Raw genomic sequence first — 18,136 nt, 5'->3', positions numbered from 1 at the left:
TGAGAAATGGCCAAATTTTTAAAGAGGGATAATCTTAGGCTCTACATCTGGGCTATTACCAACTTTCACCTGATGTGAAACATTTTTTACGTAAAGATCAGTATTACTCTGTGGGAAAAAAACATACCCCTACTGCAGAGTTCAATTATCTATATGTATAAATATCTCCCGTCATTTCTTCATGCTGACAAACTTTATGTGAATTACATACACAAGGTGAAATCTTACTGGAGTGCCTTGAATTTACATAACGTTTTATCTTTCATCTAATGACCTGACTATTCTCTCTGCATGAAGCACTCGGTACCATTTATGCATTTGAAAATTCTTCTGCCTACAGTAAACCAAAACAAAAAAAAAGTATTTATTTTTCATCTAAGTTATTATTTTCAAAAGTTTTTTTCTTAAGTTTCTATTCCTCATTCTCAATCCTTTCTTAATCTTCTTTTATTTTTATTTATGTCTCTTATCAACTTTCCATTAAAACGTGTTGAGGAAACCCCTAGATAAGATGGTGACAGATCCAGGAGAAATAAAAAATGCATAGCACCAAAGGCAAAAAAAAGTACATGAAACAACATGAAAATTGCAGAGCAGGCAAATGCTCTCTCTTTTCAAAGTTTCCCACGATCAGCTCTAACGTACTTCCCATAAGTAAAACTACCTTACAAACTGCACAGAAAAGGCAAAAGCCCTATCATGTAATCAGGCAAAATCTTGTAATTCCACAATGTACACTAAACGTCTGATCTGACACCCAATAAATATGTGGGAGGCTTTCCATTTACTTCAAAAGTTGCTGGACTAAACCCTGAGTGTGTGTGCTCACTAATGAGCAACCTGACTTGTGCCCATGAGCCGGGCAGAGAAGTAAATGCAATCCCTACAGCTCATAATTGTACAGATGCTAGAAAATGGAAAACCACAGAAATAATGAGCTGGTCAAGACACAGCCCACAACACATTTCCTTTTCTTGTATTCCAGTAATCAAAAATTGTGACAAATGATTGGAAGAATAAAAGATTTACAACTAGAAAAAAAATGAGCTTAAATTTGCTATCCAGAGTGGATTGACAGCTCATTCACAACCTTAGCAGGAAAAGCCAGGTATTTACACCAGGATGGAGACAGTGCAGAGGGAGGCATGCTTAGGGGCATGATTACACTGCAGTGCAGGAGAAACTCAGCTGTGGTCCTGAAGAGTTCTCCAGAAGCTAATTTAACTTGCTAAGAAAATTAGATATAGACCTAACAGGAATTATTGTTCCCAAAGTAAGTTTAACCATTGTACATCCACTACATAGGATCAGTCTAAATCTTCTTAAAAGCATCATGGCTTGAATAGATTAAGTTGAATTACAAAGTTGCAATTGCTACTTTGATTTACTTTGTGCTAAAATACAGCCAACACACAACATTGGCTTTTTACTGCTTTATGGAGTATACAATTACATGAAATACACATCAAACTCATCTAAATAGCTGGCCATTTAACTGTCTGTTTGGAGCAGCTGCACACTCTGTCATCCCATGTGATCTAAAGCACGGAGTCAAGTCTGGCTGCTGTTTATAATTTAAGATAGGTAGCTCTGAACAACAGGGCCTTTCCCTATCCTCCCTCCCAAGGAAGGGAAAGCTCTTAAAAGGTCAGGCACCAATGTAGTTTACTGAATAAAGCTCAAGTTTGAAGAATGTGCCTTCTAAAGTGATTTTACTACCTGGGATGTAATGAGTTTTACAGGCTCTCTTTGTTAAATTGCCCTGACAATTTCCATTTCCACTTGCTTCAATCATATTAACAGAAGCTAAAGTTCACAAGTGGTAAAATATTTCAGTATACCGAGCTGGCTCTCTAAAAAATAGATCACACACTTGACAAACATATAGGACATAACGTTTGGCATTCCATTTCATGTTTGGCTTGGTAAGTCGCATTTAGGGCAGGACAAGATGCCCTACCACAGCATCTCATTACTCATGGAAATAAACACGGTTATACCAAGGACTTGACAAATCCCATTAGGTATGTCAGAAGGACAAGACTGTCCCAGTGAATTGGTGAGGGAAGGAAAAGGGAAATGTTGAAGATGCTGCATTGAAGGGAAACACACTTAACATTGTAAGATCCACGCATACAGAATCTGGGTAAATAGGTAAAAATTGAAACAGGAAAACCCCCACTGAAATGAGAAAAGGGAATGAAAAAGAGAAGACAGCAAGGATAACTCTGCTTCTCATTAGAAGAGCACACAAACAACTCTTTTACTACCTTTTTGTGTACTTGCCTTTACCTTTTCAAATTACACAGTCTTTAGGGGATGGGATGGACCTTCCTCATCTTTTCTAAGTGTCTAGAGGTCCTTCAGAGGTACTGCAATCTAAATAACAATGACAAACAACCAAAAGCTTCCTCTTTTCCAATGCTGAAATAGTTCAGAAAGTTTTGCATAGTTTGCAGAACATAGGAAAGAAAACTTCAGTGAATGATTATGTGATGCAAAGGAGGATTTGAAAATGATCTTGTACTAATTCAAAGCAAAAGTTTAAAAAGTGCAGCACAAGAAGCTTGACAGTGCCTTCATATTTTGAATTACAGATTTTGCTTCCCGAATGCTTTTCTACATCATTTTCCTAAAGTGTCAAAACTCTGGCTATGCTGTAAGATACATCAGCACTATCTTGAGATTTAAATGGATTTACTGTGACTTCAATTTAAAGTGCAACTTGGTGCAACCAAGAGAAGAGCTGGGCCAAGAAATGTTTTTGCTACTGTGACCCACACTGACACCTGTAGCAAATGGAGCATCTTGATATATGTGAACCATCGGACATCAATCTACAAACTCACTGAGTGAGGGAGTCTGACACAGATCTTTAGGAAGTCAGCTAATAGGCTACTGAGGCTCACTAGAAGAAAAAGATAAAAGGAAAATCAATGCTCTCAAAACAATTCTAAAACAAAAGATTTGGAGTTACGCACTATCATCTGATCATTCTCATATACATTAATAATACTGAAGCAGGATCAGATGCAGTCGACACTTAACATAAAAAAGTAGTACTTAAATAAATGCTGTACTCATCACTCATTGCACCTCCTGAGGCCCAGAACACAGTAACTGGCTCGACAGCATAGTAACCAGCTCTGATGTAAGATCTTTATTCTATATTCTTATCTGGCGGCAGCGACGGAAGGTGGCAGACAGAATGTGAAAGGAAGATGACTGCATAAGGGGAATACGGTTCCCCAAATCCCAGGAGAAATAAAAACCTGTAGCAATGAGGCAAATCAAAACTGTATGAAATGCAATGCTCAGCTCATTTAGATGCAAACAAATACAGGCACCACCATGCACCACCTCTGAGTGGTATTGCACATCCAGTATTATTTCCATTGTGCCGACAAATGTCTGTCTTCTGTATAATAATGTTCTCTTTGATAAAAATGTTGTGGAAGAGTTAAGGCATATTTACATTCAATCAACAAAACTTCATCAGCACAGCAAGATGAACAAAGATCATATGAAAAGCAGGCATCTGACCCTTTCATCTCTCTCTTGCTGAATGCACGTGCATGAGGCAGGCAGGCGTGCACATACAAGCAGAAATGATACATAATGTCTGAAATCAACTCCTAGCCAAGGCATCCCAATATTTTCTGCTGTGGTATATTACTCACTGCACGCACTGCATTTTAATTTGTACCATCTACAGAGCTATGCACAGAGTTGGTGGTCAAGTAACGAAGGAGAACAGAAAATGCTTTTGTTACATAAATGTGATGCTTTTTAAATCTAAATCACTTATTTACTAAGTTACTTTTTTACTAATTCACAGTAGTCAGACAGAATATGGCGTATTCATCACAGACCACTGAAGTTAAACCTGTGCAAACTGCAGGACATTGGCCCAAGAACAGGTTATTGCACATCAGCCACTTTTCAGAAACCACCTATGTACATATTTTTCTCTGAAAACACATGCAGCAATTGGAGGTAGTTTATCCTTCAGTAAAGTAAGGATAATTCACCAGTTTACTTATTTCAAATAATTTGTTGATGTGTCAGAACCCGTACAGTTTTTCTCAGTTGGTCCCCAATCCAATCTGTTATCTAGAAACAAAAACTTTACACTTACAGTGAGAAGTAGAAGTTAGTAACACTTTTGATGCTACTGTTCCAGCTTGAAAAATACAGGACTTAGCAAACTGTAATGGTCTGGCAGGGTGCTGGATAGTCAGCTTTGGCTAACAAGGCTTTATTAAACCCTGCAGTCTGTAAGAAGCTATCAAGTTCTAATTTGCTGCAAGAAGATTAACTGGGTGTTTCTACCTTGTTAAGACTGGTTTTGGAAACCCTAAGAAGGCTTAAAACAGCTGAACGATTTGCCTTAATGTACACTGCTTAGAAAAATCAGATGTGATCCTCTCAAATTTGCTCTTTAAGAAACTGCTGGAACCTTACCTATGATTTAGGTCCCAACTCAGTTGCACTGAGTTTGTGTTCCAGTATTGCATGCTGAATGCATCTGTTGAGTCCAAAACAGAGGTCTGTATTCTAAACCAGCAAACCAGAGTGGTAAATCACTGTTGTGTACCTCTCAGCAATTTTATTAGTAAACATTAGAAGTGGCAGTACAACAAGGGTAGGGGTCATCTAAATCATCCAAACTTCCAGATTTGAGCTCCTGCTCATAAAAATTGATTTCTGTCTTAAAACAACTGAAATTGATTCCCTGAAAAATATTTGGGCATGCATCTGTCATCTGGATATTTATATTGGGACAGCAAGTTTTCACAGTTGTCTAAACTAAGTATTAGTTGTAAATATATCTCAAGAGGGCCAATTTGAACATGGCAGATCATACTCATAGCAAATATGTTTTATATGTCTATGTTTTCCTCTACATAATATTTATGTGAACAGCAAATCTAAAAAAAAGACCCCACAAACAAACAAAAACATGAAAGGAAAAGTAGTAAAATATCCATTAGCTTCTTACATATCTATAAATCAGGCCTATATTTCTCACCATTCTATCTTCATGTTAAAACTTTTTAGCTATGAAATATATGCATAGATAATACAAAGTTGTTGGTGCCTTTTTTAAAATAAAAAAAATCTTAAAGGCAATAAAAAACACACCACCCTCACAGAATCCAATATCCATTTCTTAAAGCATGCAAAATCTTATCATGATTGAAGCAAATGTTCCTTACAGCAAAAATACCAAGATTTAATATGTTAGAAACTCATCTACCTTCTACTGGCATTTTCTCATTTCCACTTTTCTTTGTGAAATGCAGTATTTAGAAGGCATTTAAAGTTTAGAATCACATAAATTTAACTTACTTTCTGTATCTCCTATGTAGCTTACTATATTTTTTTTAATAATACACAGCTAGAAATTAAGTTATAGGACACCAGCCAAGACTTTCGTAGCAAACTCCAGATATTGAGCTGTCACATTTATGTGTTAAACAACAACTAACCAGTTGATTTGATCACTGAAGACAAGCTGAAGAACAGAACTTTAGCTGTGAACATTTGCAAACACTTGGAGGGTCATTTTAAAACTTGCACTTATAAAATGTAACATCTGCATTTGACTCCAAAATTGGTAAAATATTTCACTTGAGGACACCAAATGAAATTCAACAGTTCCACCTACAAAATAATGCAGTTTATACAGTTGCTAAAAAGGAAGAGTTTCTGCTGCAAACTCTAGGGTGCTCATCAAGCAACTAAAAGACAGTAAAAAATATATATTAGGCAAAGTACTGCCTAACTGAAAGATGGTACTACAACACTGCAAAGGCCCTCTCTGAAAAAATAGTGCACAGCTCTGCTCATCCACATTCAAGAAAGGTGGACTGCAAGTAGAAAAGGACTATTGATCTGTGGAATGTCACAAGAAGAAGTGGTCTTTCCTAGAAGAGAGACTTTGCCCGCTTTGTGTAACATCCAGCCAGCTCATATCCAAAATTCAAGTTGCTGCAACAGGATGGTGTTAAGTGTGTAGGAATACGCTAAAAATAATGTGGCATATTTGAAGTAGCAAAAGGAAAGGTGCAGATGAGGTATCATTCTGCTTTACAAAATCTTCATGTGGATCAAAAGAGGTGGAAAAGATGCAAGTGAAAGGACTGCACTCCCTGTGAACATTACAGAAGGGAAGACATTTGTGAAGCAAAGATCACTACGAAAATGTTCCAAAATATTGAGTGAAAGACTAACAAAAAGGATTATCAAAGAAATACCCAGCAAATAGGCAATAATCAGTATTTACAGGTATCATTCAATGCCTGATCTGATCTGTGGATCCTTAAGATGAGGTGACTTGAGCCAGTTGTGTTTTGTGAAAGGTTTTCATCACAGTAGGAAGTGTCTCAGGTCTTAGCTACAACAAATTCAAAAGACCTCTCACCAAAGTAATGGGGAAACCTTTAGTAAAATCCAGTATAAAAGAATAAGGTACCAGATGATGCTCACAGGAGGAAAGTGCCTAAGTTGCTACTTTGTCATGCTGTGTGTCCTTTACATAAGCCTGGAGGATTCCCAGATGTCTAGCAATCAAAGACAGACAGTGAAATAGGCACTTACAGGAGTGCAGAGAGGTAACCTGATAACTAACCTAATGGCTGACTAACATAAAATATCCAGCTTCTTCAATGTACTCTTGTAGCCAATCTGGAAATTACTTACATACTCAAGAGAAGTGAGTAGTGTGCAATAGTGCAATCATGCAAGATGAAGCTATTTATCTGCACTACAAGCAAACCAAAGCAGAGTCTGCATCCCACACTCCTTTTTTACATAGAAAGCCTAAGTTCAAGAAGAATTAGAAGACTGATCAAAGAAAAGAGACCCATTACATATTTCAGCTAATGAAATTTTTATTCTGAAAGGGGAACATTTCCATTACCGTAGAACCAGCAGCTCCAGGAGAGAGGGTAAAGCCACAACACCCCTGCAACCCCATTACAGCCAGATTTCTACCTGGTTTAAAGCAGTTCTAGCTCCTTTACAAAACCCATGATGTGAGCTGCTATTTGAAACGTATTGTACAGTAAGCAAGCAGTCTGACATAATTAGGTCATGCTATTAGCAATAGGTGACCTTTCACTAACGAACATTGTTTAAGCAAGGGGAAAGATTTTTTGCAAGTTAAGACACTGCAAAGACCCTCCCTGCACTAATTCCACATGCTGCTTTATGCTGTGTCGCTATAATAAAGCAATACAACTGCATAAATGATAGTCTTGGTTTTCCATAACAAGCTATAATTGGAGTAGGTGACTAGGAAAATGTTTAGATAAATGGTGGGATCATAACCTTTTATGCAAAATGGACAAGTAAGTTATGGAAATATCTGGGAAAGCCTGAGGCTTTGTAGCTTTACTTCGAGCCATAGGCACAGTTAAAGTGGACTGTAAATCACTAAATCTCAGCTCAGGCTTTACAATTTTGTTGTTGTTTTGGGGTTTTTTTGCCATTTTTTGCTGACAGATGGCAAAAATACAGGCTGAATGTTACCAAGATTTAATTTACCTCCAATTTCCTTCCTATTTCTACAGCACATTCCTAAAAAATACACAGTATTTTGTTCCTGGTGCTTAGAAGAATTATTAGGAAGTAGCTGCACTCCAACAGTACACACTATAAAAATGCCATTGTAATACTTCTTGCTAGTCATGAGAATTGCATTATAAAATTTTCTCAAGAATATTTCTACATTATCATCTATAAATGTGTGCATGTATTTATATAAAGTTATTCAATACTCATCAACTGCATGTCCATATACAGAGAAACAGAACTGTGATCCTGCACTGAAACACTATAATGTGTTAACTGAGTGGGAAAGTAAAGTGGCAAAGATACCTTAGAAGATGAGGAAGCATTTTCTCCAAGGCACCTTCTCTTTATTCGCCTATCAACAGCATGTAAGAACCAAGAATTATTTAATCACATGAAGGAATGATGTCTGAGGCACAGACTTCAGTGACAACTCTCAGAAAGATACGTCCACTTTTTCTGAGGAATTCAGTCAAGCTTTCCAGCCTCAATTATCCCAACTCCAAAACTTTCTGACTTTAGAATGAAACGTCTCATACTCCCTTTCTTCACTGTTTCTTTTCCCTTTTGAATCTTGATACAAATATCAAGATTGCAGATGACTGACAAGAGATAATTATTGAACATACCCCGCTTTGTTACTAACTGGCACACAGCTGAAGTTATATCCATTCTAACAGGGGAAAAATATACCTCCTATCAAATATTATATCCTTTCTCGTTCCGTGTTCACACAAGGGAGGTCCAGCTTTTTCAACTAGAAAATGCATTTATAGCTGCTATAATTTTTTTATTTTTTTTTTTTCATTTTTCTCCATGGTTTTTGAGACCACAGAGTTTTGAGGCATAGTACAGGAAACAACTGCTGAGTCTCCATTACTGCAGTGCAATGGGTGTCTTTGGTAGGTGTAAACCTCTGAGAAATCCCAAGACATACCTTTACATAGTCTTTTTGAGAATCAAAGATTCCTGCCTACACAGCCACAGAAACTGGTAATTTAGGGTCCCTACGTTCTTTCATGTGTCCACCATTTCAGACTATGGCTCATAAGTGAGTAGTTTTCCTCCATGAGCACTAGGGAAATCAGAACAGCAATAATATAAATCTCTCCTAAATAAGGATACATCTGCACAGCATGAGATCTGCTGCAGCTCTTTCCTCCATGTAGACATGAAGGTCCATGCTGCAGCGTTGCTGGTAACATCATACCCAAACAGTGAGCACCAGGTAAAAGGCACAGCCGTTTTTTAGTAGCCCCTGGTAAAGGTAATGTCCTTGAGCCTGCTGACAGATTTAGCCAGACGTTGATCTACTGGAGGTGGCGTTAGTTTCAGGTACTGTTCTGCAATATGACAGACACTTACTTGATCTAAGATTGAAGGAAGGCTGAGACCAAACAATCCCAAAATTTAAGGCAGGTATTTGTAAAGTCTTCTTAATCCACAGATGTGGGGGGTTTCGAGGTATGCTTCCTTTTGACACAACATGGAAAACATGTCCTTATACTTGTTCTTGTACTTTCTTCACTTGCTCTTTTAAAATAATAGTTATGCTTTTTGCCTTTTTTTTTAATTATTATTTTTTAGCACTTCAATTATTTCTGTGGTGCATTTTTCTAAAGCTGACAGTTCTTATTTTAAAAAATTGATCTTCCTAGGTATAATCAGATATGTGCATTTATCCTTGACAAAACAAGGAAAGCCTTTACAAACTATCTGATACCAGCCAAACGTACCCTTCCTCTATGTGTCCGTTTTCACATTTCCCAGGCTGCAGCACTACAGAGCGTTAGCAATACTCACCTCATGTCCAGCATAGTGATATGAAATGACTTTCTAAGCTTCCTATCAACTGTGCTCTCGTATTACAAAAACACTTTACCATGCTTCATGTTCATTACTTAGCAACGGCTCCTCGCATCTATGAACCACATCTTATTTATGTATGCATATCCTGGCACATCTCTCTTAAAAGGGGGAAAAGAACAGGGATTAAGGGAAGTTATGATGGTATTTTATAAAACTGTAAGTGGCATGAAAAAGATTTATAGGGGAAAAGAGCTTCTGTCTCTTCCAACAGAAGAATTAGCAAGCAATCAATGAAATCAACATTGAAGGTCTAAAGCTAGCAAAGGAGATGGTTTTTCGAAGAATATACAGTTAAACCAAATAACTTCTTATGGCTCAATGCTGTGCTGCCAACATTTTAAATGAAAAAAAGGCAGGAAAATTTATTTATTTGGGGATCAGGAGACAGTTCTACAGAAAGCTATTCCACACAAGCTCAGAAAACCCCAAGCTGCAAATTGCTGTGGGCTAGGAGAGTACTCTGGGAGAGTATCCTCAGATGCTTGCTTGGGTCTTGTACTCCTCTGCTGGCAAGTGCTATAGTGCAGTATTGGAAAGAGAATCTGATGTCATAGGGACCTTTGATCTGACCCGATATGGCCAGCTTTACATTCTTATGTCACTTCCACTTACTTTGATCGCATCAAAATTAGTCTAATGTGACTGCAATTAGAATTCAACCCTTCACACCATCCTAACCTCCCTTTCTGAGCAGATATAGATAAAGAGAAAGTCCAGGGACTAAAAAATTCAATGAGCTGCCATAACAACTCCTTTTATTGCATGCATCATGAGGAGAGCCTAATCTGATAATTTTATACAAAGCAGAAATAGAACATTTTTTTCAGTGAGAAAAATTATCATTCATTAGTGAACAAAATTGCATCTAAACCTAAATTTATTTAGATTACAGCCAAACCACTCAGACATGTTGGTTGAATGGGAGACATTCATTAATGAGGAAATAATAAGCAGAGCATTCACTAATACAGTAACATTTAGATAGTCAGAGGGGGATACATATGTGCACAGGGAATATCTATGCATATTACTAGTAGGTTTGAGTTAACTGGCAGAATATGCACCTGTGTATTTCCAGGCTGATGAGCTGCTACACAGACACATCAACTCAGAAGAAATTCTACTGAATTTAACACACCTGCCTTCCAAATCAAACAAACCTGAAAGTGGCCTGATTTTCACACAGATTACATTGCTTTGTTGAATCTGTGTCTGAGTCCAGATTAAGGAGTACCCCAAAAAGCATGCATATATCCTTCTTTTGGTGGTCATGTGAATCATCTCCTCCTCCTTCTGAGGAGACATGCTAGATACAATGATTTTGTGTTTCTCACCTTACAAAAGCACCATCCTCATGCTGAGCTACAGAACATGATTAAACAACATGTCACTGAAAGAAAGGTTAGGTCCATTTTCTACCACAGCAGTATTTTTTAAAACTGCAGGTTTTTTATCATTTCAGAGTGCACTGGGTTTTTCCTGGTGAGTAAAGATGTGCTTACTGAATTTAGAACATAGTTTCTCTCAGTCTGAGCTGCAGATTCCCAAGCTACATAGTTGTGGTCGGGATAACTCCTCTGTGGGGCGTTTGGAGTTTCCTGAGTATGGAGGGAAAAAAGAATTAATCTGGCTCTGGTGTTTAACTCATTTTCAGGACTCAGATTTCCTGTAATGCAAATATAAAGGGTTTGCAAAATGTATGTAAGAGCTTCCAAGATCTATGGCTATGTAAGTGCTAAAGATACGGAGCTCCATTCTTCTCTCTGGCTTATATTGCCCAAGCTCTGTGGATTTCAGCTGTATTATTACCAATTGGAATGTGTTCCAAGTCTGAGGAAAGTCAAGAACAATGTGTATTTTGAAAAAAGGCCAATTCCTGTTTGGCTGAAGTTCATAACCCGAAAAGAACCCAGTAATTCCACTATTCTGCAGCCTACAAGTTTGCTACATCTTTCACTTGCCAGCATCTGTTCTGTGGTGTAGGGCATCAGTAGCATGGAGGTGGATATATTTACTGATTATTTACATTGCAATTTTCAAAGGCAGAGGAATGTTTTAATCTTAGGTGAAGTTACAGTATGAAAAAAATCAAGTCAATCTAGAAAGTAAAGTAGCTCTTGAAATGGGAAGTAAAATAACATGGCAAGGTCTATTTGAGGTGATAGCTAGAGAATAAACATGATTGTATGTGCTGTAAGATCTTCTAAGCTAACTACGTGGTTAAGAAAGGTGCTGAGCTAAGATTTTTGGGAACAAAGGAACACAGCACTGACCTAATTTCTCTCCATTAACTAACAGTAAAAGTCCCATTCTCTTCTATAGAGTAGAATTATGCTAAGTTAAGCACTTCTGAAACACCTCAAATAAATTTTTGTGTATAAATCTGGCAGGTGTGGTAAGAGCACTGCTGATGCACACGCCCTTTTATACTGATCTACATGTTTTTAGGAGCAATTCATTTAAGTGTGAAAGGACATTTGGATTTTAATATGCCCAGGATTACTTGTTCTTCTTTCAAGAATGGCTCCAGCTAATGCATTCATGTTGGCTTGTGAATGTGCGTCTAAAAGCATAAAAAGGATCATTTCACATTTCTTGTTGGCTACCATATAGTTCTCAGGTAACAGCCTGAAATTTTCCAGGATAGGTGAGATTATGAAGGCCTTCCATTACTGTAACTTATCTTCACTATCACCCTAGACCAACAGCGTTGTTACAAAGCTGTTCAATGCTTTAGCCTTGATTGTCTAGGAAGCTCATAAAACACAGTTGTCTGCTACTGCAAATTTTCTAAAAATTTAAAGTTAGCACTCTGCTATAGCACATCTGTGATTTGAATCCTAAATTTAGACTGTGTTTCGTCCACAAAAAACTTCCAGGCTTGGAAAGGCACATCTTCCTAAGAAATTTTGTGGTAAAAACTAACACAAACAAATAATTCAGCAACTCTTCAATGCTTTTACTTTGTCAATTGTTATCCTTTAAGGAATTGAAAAATATCCTATATTTACAAAACCTGCACTTAAGTGCCAGATGCAGCTGGGAAACCATGATTACTGATTACAAGAGTGAAAGATAGTTTATGCAAAACAACAACACAAGTATACAGGCAAGAGAGGATGAGGAGCCCATGGCTTTGATAAGTGGCACTGAATCAAACTTGGGGCTTGTGATTATTACAGAATCATCATGGTCAAAAAGGACCTCTAAGATCACCAAGTCCAACTGTCAACACACACCAAAAAAAAGAACCCACACAAAAAACCAAACCAACCAAAGAAACAAAAAATTGCTTCTGCAGGACGCATTTTGATATGGTTGACTTGGTAAAAGAAAGGAGGGAGAGAGACACTGGCATTTATAATTTCAAAATTTAAACCTTTCACTTCCTCCCAGCTATAATTTTTCATTGTCAATTAACCAGGATTGTTATAGATTCAGGTCAGTATTGGTCAGTCAGTACGTACTGTGCATAAACACTGGGACAGATAGTTAATATTTTGGGAAGATAAGAGGAGCATTCACTGCAGAGTGCATCGCACGTATACACTTAGTTGTGCCAAACATCTCTGACAACTGGCGAAGCAACAGCCCACACCTGGCTGTGCAATTTGTTTGGAAATGACGTGGATGGTGGCCAGCATCAGCACAGCCAGTTCTCAGCTTCTCCTACAATGCTGAGCACATCGGGATTTCCAGAGTCACCAGCTCCTGCTCTAGTGGCACACTAAGAAAATCTTTTATTGAGCCAACACAAATATTTGACTTCATAGAACAGTTTGCTGGTGGGGGGATCAGATAATTAAAGAATGGGATTAAAATGATGCCTGGCAATTTTAATACTGAACTATAAAAATCCTAACATCCTGCTTTGGTATCAAAAGGAAAGTTAACTCAGTCAGTAAAGCTATTAACCACAAATATTCCCCAAAAATGCAAACAACCAGTCTCCTGAGGTTTGGTTAGCTAAAATTTGCAGACATTTCAATCATGAATTAAGAAAACACTTGTGGGATCTAGCGTATCAGATATTCAGTGTATAGGCCATATTTAATTTGTTGTAAGGATAGCATTTTTATTAAATATTTTCATGAAGTTTTAAACTGCAAAATACAGAGAATTAAAAATTTCCATTTAAAATCTGGATTAAAACAAAATTAGGAAGAAGGGCTTTCCCTGGAGAGTCTTTCAATTTTCTGCAGTGCTTATTTTAATGAACAGCCCTTTAAAATGTCGGTATATCACAGAGAAAAAAAGGGAAGTAATTTAAAAAGAAGAGAAAATGAAGCTGAAAAATAAGCAGACAGAATGGACTTATTTGATTATCTGATTCACACTAGAGCAATTCCTGAAAACTATGCAAAAGCTGGGAAAATAAATGAGATTATTCTGTGGGATTTCCTTTTCCTTGGTGCTTGTGTCTATTTGACTATACAGCAACCATGTCTCTTCCTCTGAAGAAGCCCTTAAGCTTGGCCCAGTTCTATGGGAAACAGCTCACTTTTACTTTTCGCCTAGGTGGTGATCACTCGCTGTATTTAGGCTTCTGCTTCATGAAGAGATGAGAAAAATATCACATGAGAAGGAAAAATCTGCAATTCCACTGTCAAGCAAAAGACATCAGAGCCTAGTGGTACAATCCTTTTTCAGAACCAGCCCCTTTGGTGTAACTTTTGGATGGCAATGAGTGCAGCAAAGTAGTCGAGAAACGTTTCTTGGACTTAAACAACTGCCAACACTAACTAAGTATTTCTTCAGTGCCCCCATTTCTCACACAGGTGTTGAGGATGTCTAAGCACATTATACATACAAAAGGAAAACCCAGAGAAGGCATGCATCATCAACTACTTTTCTTAATCCTTATAAATACACTTGGAATAACAGCAAGATTGAAAACACCTCCTTGGTGAATGTATTTCAACACTCCTGATGGGCTGCTAGATATTAAAGAAGCTATTACATACTTTCTGCTGAAAGTATGTACATACTTTCTACATACTACCTTTGCCTGAACTTCTACTGTACACAATCTTACAGCAGACTAGACTTGGAAATAAAAGATGATTGAGAGGACCCCAAAATGTCTGTGAATGTATAAACTGATTGCACAGTCCACCAACATCAGGCTGACACAAGTTCACATGAAAATTTATTTAGACAAGATGCTTCTATTGATTCTTCAGGTGACGAAGACTCTTCGACATCATTCAAAGCTTACATATAAAGCAGATGAAGAAGTGTCTCCATGAATATATAATTCTGGTTGAAAGACTCTTGTGAATCCCAAGAATAGATGGGACTACAGATTTTATTAGAACATTGATACGTTTTTCATATGAAGTAGCTTTTTTGCCTACTTGTCTGAGCCAACTCCCATATTACTAAGATTCTCGTAATTTTCCATGTTCTGTCTATAACATTTTTCTAGAAAATGCAGGAAAGGAGCAGATGGAAAAACCTAAACTGATCTATAAACCATGCACTTAAGCATTACCATTTATGTGTCATGTTTGTATAATCCCTAGCACAAAGAGACAAACAAATCAGTAATTCCTGTGAGATTATCCAGTGGAATATCACTTGTGCCATATTTAGTAGGAAAATAAAAACCCACCTGAATTCTACAAGCCTGGACCAGTAGGTGCTACATACGTACAAAGGACCCTGTACATCTGAGTTATTTCCAAAGGCAAGCAGGAAGCACATAGTAAAACAAGCCAGGCCAGCTGAGAAACCAACACTCAGGAGCTCCATAGCATTAATTATTCTCAATAAATGAAATTGTTGATAGGCACTTTTGAAAATGACAGACAGCTTAAATGAACTTCATAGGACACAGGATATTGGCAGTAGTCAAAACTTCTGCTTCAGATGTGTGTGTAAGAGAAATGCTCAAGAGGCAAGGTGATAAGACACGTGTACAATGTCATGCAGGTGCCATGTGGGCAGAAAGCTGTGAAGGTCCTTGTCCCACCAAGCAGGCAGCCATCCACGGGCCCATGAGACCTCAATTCCCAGCTGCCACCACTACCTCTGCAAGCATAATACTGGTGTTCCTCAGCCAAATCCTCTCCTGACTACTTTACACCAAGCTGAACAGCATCCAAGAGAACAAAAAGAGAGATTCAAACTTTTAATTATGTTTTTCCCTGTGCAGGGTTACAGGGTGTATTAGCCTCGACAGAACAAGTTTTCCCAAAGTGATGGGACTTGGAGCATAGATCCACCAGAGCATAACCACTTTCCAGAGGCAGCACTCTGAAACAAAATCAGCTGAAAAGGTGTCCAAATGCTATAAAAACGAGGGAGGCAACTGTATTTATGCATCAATAAAATGAGTATATTTTACTCAAGTATCCACAAGACACTTCTTCTAGCCAGCATGGGTGGGGGTTCAGTTCTGCTTTTTGTTTTTCAAAAAAGATTCCTGGATTTCTATGAGAAAAATTATATTGTGTTAAAACTGACACTTCAGCATACATTCTGTTACTACTGGAGAAGGCCAGCGCATAGCCAAAGCTGGCCGATGTTCTTTCACCTTTACTCAAAAGCATTCACAACTGGACTGAGATTTTTGACATTTGCCGAACACAGGTTACAGTCTTCTTCTGAGCCTCTACACGGAGCAATTCCACTGCTTTGCAATGCAGAACAAAAGATACAGGACAGTGCCTGTACATTTTAAAGTTATGGCGTGCAAAAAGTTTAGGTAATTTTTTCACACATGCTATTATTTCTTTGATTTCATTTGATAGCCACCATTCACCACTAATTAAAGCAGGTCTTGAAACAAAACTGCTCTGGATAAACTTGCAGAAGTGAAGGCTAAACCCTTCTTTGGTCTCTTTCTTCAAACCTCTTCTGAGCCCTCACTGTTAATTCAGACACTGGCAGGTAACATAGACTTTCGGTCATGTTATGCAACTTGGCTTCAAACAAGTGCAGAACTAATATGTTTCTCCAGATAGATTTGCTTTCCCAGGCTCCTGCCTTCTCAGCAATGTGAGGTATTTTGTGTAGAGATGTCTCAATTTCTTTTGAACCCCCATTTTTCTAAAATACTTTGGGTTTTTTTCAGAGATAGGAAAAGTCAGTTGTCTATTTGTTTTGAACTATCAAACACACTAAAAATAACCTATCTGGGATTCCAGGCACCATGGCTAAATAATAAAAATACAGTGAGTCTTATGCAAACAAATGTTTGCACACTAGCTGCCTCAAAATCATGCAGGACAAGAAAAAATAAAAATACTCCTCAGTGGTTGATACAGCCCTTCTCACTCTGAAAGCATCAGACTTTGCTTTTAGCCCCCCAAATACTGAACAATCCAAAACACTGTATTTTAAGTCACCTTCTGTTTTGGTATTTTCACGTATGCAAGCTGAAATAGTTCATTGTTCTGAATCCTGAGAATACCAAACACAGATTTATCTTTCAATCCTATCTTTAAATCTCTAATTTTAAATCTACAGCTTTACAGATTTATGTAGTTAGAGATTTGTTTCTCCCCAGAAATGGCTCTTTGATATCAACCAGTAGAACAAAACATATCTCCTGTCTTTGGTTTCTTTTTCACAGCTTGACTAATGTGTCAAATTTCCTATATTTTAAGAAAGGAGATGCAGTACATCTGAGAAATAAAATAGCACAGTCCTTAGTAGGTGTTCACATTCTCCAGCTTGCCATCTTTTACCCATTTGAAGCAAATATTTTTTATCACCACATGTCGATAAAAACTAAGAGCCAATAAAACTGCACAGCTTGCATTGTGGGGCACAGTTAAACAGAAATACATGGATGACATCCAGTTACTTTAAGGAATAGTGAGTATAACTCAGTGGAAGGCAAAAGAAACTCATTTGCCACCAAGGTTTGTTTGGGTTTTTTTGGTTAAAAAGAATTAAAAATGGTTTTAGTATTATATTGTTGAAAAGCAAAGGTTAAAATCACCACCATTCCTGCAATAGGAAGCTTTCAATGTGGTGGTTGTTTACAAATCAATTTGCCTGTGTTTTTATAATCACCTGGTTGTCTTTACTCTTGGAGATTCTAGGCTGGCATCATTTCTGCAGAGTCTAACTCAGGCAGTATTAAGAGCTTTTTGAGATTCTAGGGGAAGGCATTTTTTAAGTACTAAGTAACAGCTATTTTTGCTGGCCGACATTGTCTACAGCCTAAAGACACACGATTATGCCTTCAGAAAGACAACAGCCAGAGCACATGATGGTCATTTACAATAACCCCCTTCTCCCCATCAGCCCCTTTGCTTGGGGGCAAAAGATAGTTCTAGGAACAGTGTATCCGAGCTCACGACACCTGCTATGAGATGTACAGCATGGCTTCCACAGCCTGTCTGAACAACCGACGTCAGTCACCTTCAGACAACCTCCAGCAACCTGCTGTATTTCCATTTAAGTCCTCAAAATAAAACAACAGGAGAAGCCAAACCAAGGCAGATCAAACTTTCCTTATGTTCAGTCAATCACTCCTTCACAGAAGCCCACCAGGCATTTCAGGAAAGACTAACTATTTCAAGGCAAAGGAACTAAAATTAAGACAATTCCGAGGCAAAGAAAAAGCAACTCTTTCACACTGCCATCAGCACAAAGGTATTTCCAACCTCTCTGCCACTCCAACACTCTCCATCTTATAACCCTCTCCAGAGAGAGAGGGTATTAGAGCACAACC

General features: G+C 37.9%; 1 protein-coding gene across 6 annotated transcripts in view; it reads right to left on the bottom strand.

Annotated features, from left to right (window-relative positions):
- The window catches only part of RBMS3 (RNA binding motif single stranded interacting protein 3), a 448,136-nt gene that overhangs the window by 244,742 nt on the left and 185,258 nt on the right, over window positions 1-18,136 (bottom strand). The window lies entirely within an intron of this gene.

Source organism: Apus apus, chromosome 2, assembly GCF_020740795.1.
Source record: "Apus apus isolate bApuApu2 chromosome 2, bApuApu2.pri.cur, whole genome shotgun sequence".
NCBI lineage: Eukaryota > Metazoa > Chordata > Aves > Apodiformes > Apodidae > Apus > Apus apus.
This window is presented reverse-complemented; position numbering and strand designations above follow the sequence as displayed.